We start from the raw sequence: 6,107 nt of genomic DNA, 5'->3' as shown, positions 1-6,107 counted from the left end.
CATCTCCAGCAGGGAAGCAGAGCTGCTCAACCTGGAGACAACAGTGCCTGCAGTTCCTAAAGGCCTTTGTGCATCCTGCTCTGTAGGACAAACAACTTGCAAGTGCTTGTGTCGAAGAGCTTAAGTCCAGGAAGCTCACCAACCTCTGTAACCCCATGTCTTGACTGCCTTCTGCAAAGTCTTCTGCCATACAAAAAATGTAGCATCAGAGGGAGAGAAGAGCTTGTGGCTCCTCTGAGAGGCTGCAGCATGCTTGCTGGTTTCAGAATGAGAACAGACTGTCACTGATCGGCGGTTGGATCAAGACCTCCTTGTTCTTAAAATGCCGAAACTATAACTTTCCTGGCCGCTCTGCTAAGCGGAGGTAGTTTCCTAATGCCCTCCTTGCATGAGCACCTCTTTTGGAGCCTGTTCCAGCAGAGTATTACCTCTGTCCTGCTGCTGTTGGCTCATGTCTGCAGTGGATGGACAGCAGAAGCTGGCTGTGCTTTGAGGAAAGAGTACAGGCTCCCTCTTCTTGCACTGTCCAAAGTCTCCCCTCCTTCTCTTGCTTTCCTCTAGTTTGTTCTGTTCTTGGAGTTGCCTGGCCTTAGCTCTGTACCATACTCTGGCAGAGCAGACAGTGGGAATGAGGAAGAGGAGGGAGGCACATTGGGGCATGGGTCTAACATTTCTCAACCCCACCCACACCCAGCAATGAGGGTGGATGAGGGCTGCAGGCAGCCCTCTCCCTTCCGTCAGATCATGTGTTTTGGTGAGTATGGTGCCAGGTTTGTCTGGGCTCCAAGCTGGCTCTGTGGGCCCTTGGGCTGAAGTGGAAAGGTCATGGTGCTTTAGTGTGGATTTTTAAACAGTAAACCAAAATGTATGGGAAATTGCTCATGTTTGTATGACTGACTAATGAAAATTTAGTGGGAGAACTGGGCTTTTATTACACAAGCAGTCAGCACCGTGAAGTCCTAACTTCATATGGCTTGTGCTGTTGTGGTAAAGCTGAAGGCACTCTAGGCCCTTAGTCCTCTTCTTGAACTGCCTGTCTTTGCTCTTCTTGGATGTGCTCCTACCTCTGCATGGGATCACTTTAAACCTGAATGCTGAAAGGATCTGCAGCTAAAACTGTTGTCATCGCTCTGTTCCTTTTTTAAAGAGTTATTTTAAAGCCAGCTCATTTTCCTGATCTATACAACACTGACTTGCAAACAGCTGTAGTAGTGTGATATGGAGGTAGGGAGGGATGAAGTGAGAGGTTGAGGGTGGGACCTCTGTAAACTGTCTCGGACACTCTGTAATGTGGAACGCCTAGCTGGAGGATTTAAAAAATAAAGTGCTCCACTTGTCTGAGTCTACCCATGCTAAAAGCTGATTTAATGCAACTGGGGCTGAGATCATCCTAACTGGGAGGGGGAGATGAGTTGTGCTAGAAGGGGGAAGGAAAGAGATGGGATGAACTTTACTGGATGATAGAGTAGTGCTGAAGAAATTACACCATATCCAGTGTACACTTGCTTGAACTTTTTGATCAGTGCCTGAGAAGACTTCCTCTAAGAGTCCTGCTGCAATGAAGTTGTGAAATCACCCTTGCTGTCTGATGCCATAAAAAAAAATAAGAGGAATCTTCTTTCTCACCCTGATACATGAGCTTTAACCAGCCTAACTGCAGGCCTTTCAGTAGAATCACATGAAGATTTAGGTGGGAGGGGATCCCTGAAGGGGATGCCCAAGCCATGCCCAGCAGGAATTGCTTTCTGATTATACTGGCTGCTTAGGAGTAGCATCTCACCTGGACAGCAACTCAGGAGTCTCCTGCCTTTTGTGCTATTGAATTGTCAGTGTAGTTGTAATCTGAAAGAAAAGTACTGTGAAGCCACATCTAAAATAACCAAATGGCTAATGCTAAAGGAAAGATTTATCTACTTGTTGGGTAGATATCCTGAATGTTGGGTGCTTTATCATACATGGTCAGGCTAAGACATTGAGGAAGCTGTAGCTGGAGGCAAATGGGGCTCTGACAGTTGCGAAAGGGAGCAGGCAACTGGGAGGGGGGAAGGGCTGAAGGCAACACGAGATATTTTATATTGGCTCTAGATGTTAGTCAATATTTACAAGCTGAGCAATATATAATAATTAGAGGCTAAATGGTAGCAAAGGTGGAGTGCAAGGTTTGGGCTAAAACAAGTTACAGATTTTTATAATGAATGGCCTATACACACTTCTCGTACAACTTTGGGAAGCCAGTCCTGGGAGGTCAGCAAGCTACATAAACTAGGCTAGATAAGTCCCTCCCTTTGTGGTACAAAGGCTAAAAGAGTAAATGCAAGTTTATTTCAGCAGAATTTTCCAAACTCTATGAGTATGTTGGAAAGTTCTCCAGTGCTAATGTTATTTGCTGTGTTCCACCTGCATTCACAGAGTCAGCATAAATTGCTTGGGACTGGGCAGTCATTGCCAAGCCAAAGGCAGAGGTATGGTATTGCCCTGCACTGAGCAGAGTTGCAGTTGAGACAACCCATTGTCTGGCATAAGATCTGTGAGACCAGCACTTGCTTATCCCTCCTAATTTTCTGTTCCAAGGGAAGCTTCATGCACTTGCAAGGTCCAGCCAGCAGTGCAGGATTCTTAAAGCCTTAAAAAAGCTTCTTGGTCAATATCAGTTTAGGCAGAGTCTGAATGAAATGAAGAGTACGATGGTGATTTCTTGCCATAGTTAGGGTTAACAATGTGGACAAAGAATTTCCAGGCTTTTGGCAATTTGATATAATGCCTAAGTGGCATCGCTCTTGAAGAATAGTGTGCTGGCTTTGCTCCCACGCTGATTCACCAGTTCCCTTCAGCCAGGCCACAGAGGGAGTGAGGCTCAGGTTGGCCCTTGTGAGGGCTTTTGTTTCATGACATTGAGGCTACTGTGGATAGGACATGGGGCCAGGCAGAGCTGCAGGCACATGCCAGCGTGTAGACTTATGGTCAGAAAGGGAACCAGCTGGGGCTGCATCTCAGAGGACTTGGAGGGCCCTTGGGTGTTGTGCTCACTGTCGACTCAAAATCTGGGCACATGGTGCAAGAAATGAGAGTCAGCAAAGGCCTTCAGGCCCCTTTGGCCCTTCAGGCTGCAGGGGCTATCTGCCACTTTTTCCCTCCATCCCTGATGGATTTTGACAGCCAGAGGGCATGATGTCAGCTGGGCTCGGCAAAAATGCAGCACAGCATAGCGCCCCATCTAGAGGGCATCTCCACCTTATCTGGTCACCCTAGCTCCATGCGGGTGGTGGGGGTGAGACGAGGCTTTGACTCAGTCGTCCATTATGGAGGAACTCAGCACCATCCTCCGGAGTGCCTTCAGAGGCAACCCACCCACCCATGTTTCCCTAATACAGCTGCTGCGTGCTCTCCTGTGTCATCAGGAACTGGCTCAAGCCTTGCAGCCTGCCTGCTTTTTCTGGGACGCCAGCTTGGCCACCTCACTGCATACAGAGGTGTCTGTGGCGATGGCACACACGCAGAAGGGAGGTGTAAAAGCCCTACTGGGAACCACCTGAACTTGCCCCATCACTGCCAGGTGCAGTGGGCTAATCGCTGCCCCATGGGCTTGGCAGGCAGACCGTGCAGAAACAGTAGGCAGCTTGCATAAACAGTAAAAAGGAGGAACTGGAGCCACTTGCTCCCTTGACCATGGCTTTGGTGCAAGGCTTCATCCACAGCCTGAGCATGGCTTCGTGGGCAGCAGTTTTGCGAGAGGCTGTGTGAATAGCAGAGTGTGGCCGGGTGTGAGGATGAATGTGTTCACAGGCACTGAGCAAATCCACCCACCGGATGATTATGCACTTCCCCACTGGTCCCCTCTCAAACAAGACAGTCCCCCAGCAGCTTCCATCTGGGAGGAAGCAAGACGACCAGGGCAGGCTTGGGATTAGCTGGCACAGGGATGATTATGAATAACAGGAAGGTTGTGTCTGCCGTGATTAAACAATGCAAGACCTTGAGTGTCTGTTGGCAGCCAGCTCGGTGTCACTACACTGCCAACGTTGTTTTGCCTGTGGTTTCATTGCCTTGCTGGGGAGTGGCCTTGGGAGCCAGTTGAGGTTTTGTGCTGTCCCTTTCCATACAACTTTACTAGCTCCGAATAAGGTTCTGGGGCTTCCTTTTGTTTCCTGCTCAGGAACTGGGAGCTTTCCTAGACACGCTACGTGTTGTCGCTTCAGAGAGGCTTGCTGGATGAGCATTGGAGTGGTTTTCTAAAGGAATAAAGTCTTTTTTTAGGGACCAGTTTGGAAACCTCTCTTGCGTAAGCATTTTGGCACTCTGAAGGGCTCAGGCCTTCGCTGGACCTTGCAAGCAAAGAGGTGTTAGAGCAAACATCTGCTTGACAAGCCTTGAGGTCAGTGGGTCCTTAATGTCTGCATGGCACAGCTGCCCTCAGCATTTCCCATGGAGCTGCGATCCTCCTTGGTGATATCCTTGGGGAAAAGCCCTTTCAGCTCAGGTCTGGGGGGAGGAGTAGCACTTAAAATGGCTCCTCTTTACCGCAGTGAACTCTTGCCACATGGCTGAGCTCGTCCTCCTCACTCTTTTTCCACCTTCAGATAGCAGGATGCCCTTCTGGTGGTAACAATTTCACCTTCTGTTTAAAGCAACAGGAAAGGACTTGTATGAAGTGTCCATGATTCACGCCCTCTCAGCTGGGTGAGGGAACTGAAATAGCGATAGACACAGAGCAGATGGACACAGAAAGGCTTCCAGAAGGCAAAGCAAAAGTTCAGAAAGGACAGTGACAACAGCAGTGTATGGCTGTCCTGCACTTCTGCTTTGCTCAGGGTGGGACTCCAGGGCAGAAGGGCAAAGGCTGGATGACAGGCCAGCCAGGACCAGTCCACCAGGCTGGTGATGCCCACAAGGATGTGGGAGTCTCAGCAGATCCCTACAGCACAGTTTCCTCACCTAGTGCCAGGCTCTGGCTGAGGTTTGGGATCCCCCCGCCCCGTAATCCTTCATTTTCATGAGACCCATCAATTAGAGAGGAGAAAAGAGCTAATCTATCCCAGGGACCTGCTCCCCAAGCATCATTCCTCAAAGGATAAGGTACTTTTCTCCCAGAACCGACAGCAGGAGGTAGAGTAGCTCCAAGCCTGCTCCACAGCTGTCTCCTCCCCTGACTCCACGACCTGAAAAGAGAGGGAGGGAAAACCACCAATTTATGAGGCCTCTGAACAAGCCGATTAGCCCAAACATGAAGCAAATTAAAACCAGTTAGGTTGCAATGTGTAAACAAACACCCTCAGTAAAGCCCAGTGATTAGCTGAGGGCCTTCTGGGTAGGCAGAGAGCCTGAGTGAAAGGATAAGGAGCTGGGACCTTCTCCATCTAAAGGCTGGGCCCACTTTACTGCTGTCTGAGGGAGCTCAACCCATCCAAAGGGTGAGGGAGACTGGCAGACAGAGATAGGAAAAAAATGGCTCTCAGTTCAACTGACCAGGAGGCAGCAATGTGCCTCTTGCACCCACCACACCACAGCACCCTGCCTTGCTAAGCCTGGAGGTGGAGGTGGAGGTGGCACTTGAACACAGGTGTCCCTTTCCAGTGCCCAGTCTAAATTGGGATGCTGAGTCCTCAACACTCTTGGCCATCAGAAGCGGTGCAGTTAGATGGTACTGATGCTTGGAGACCCTTTTTGCTTTCCTCTAGCGCCCTTGGGAAGGGCACACGCAGCTCTGTCTTGCTCAGCTCGTATCTGCCCTGACTTCAGACCTTGTCTCTTCCTCCCCTCTCCTCATGCTCTGCAGCCCTCCCCTCTGGCCCTTGCTCCATACTGTCCCAGGGAGGCTCTCTGGACCACTGGGCTTTACCAACAAAAAATTCGGCAGAGGGTCCATATTCACAGGAAGGTTTGTTTCCCTCCCCATCCTTCTCATCATGCTCATCTTTCCTCCAGTGAGATTATCTGTCCTTCTGCTTCTTTCCTCTGGTTGTCCTAAATGCAGCAACATCTTCAGCTGGGTGAACTTTTGAACCCTCTGACTCTTCAGGAGGTTGGAAAGCAAATACAGTGAGTTTGCCCAGTTCTAATAACAACAGTGGTAATGGGATCTTGCATTTCTATGGCTCCTTTCACTTTAA

The sequence above is a fragment of the Dromaius novaehollandiae genome, chromosome 1 (genome assembly GCF_036370855.1).
Source record: "Dromaius novaehollandiae isolate bDroNov1 chromosome 1, bDroNov1.hap1, whole genome shotgun sequence".
NCBI lineage: Eukaryota > Metazoa > Chordata > Aves > Casuariiformes > Dromaiidae > Dromaius > Dromaius novaehollandiae.
Note: the sequence above shows the minus strand (reverse complement) of the source record.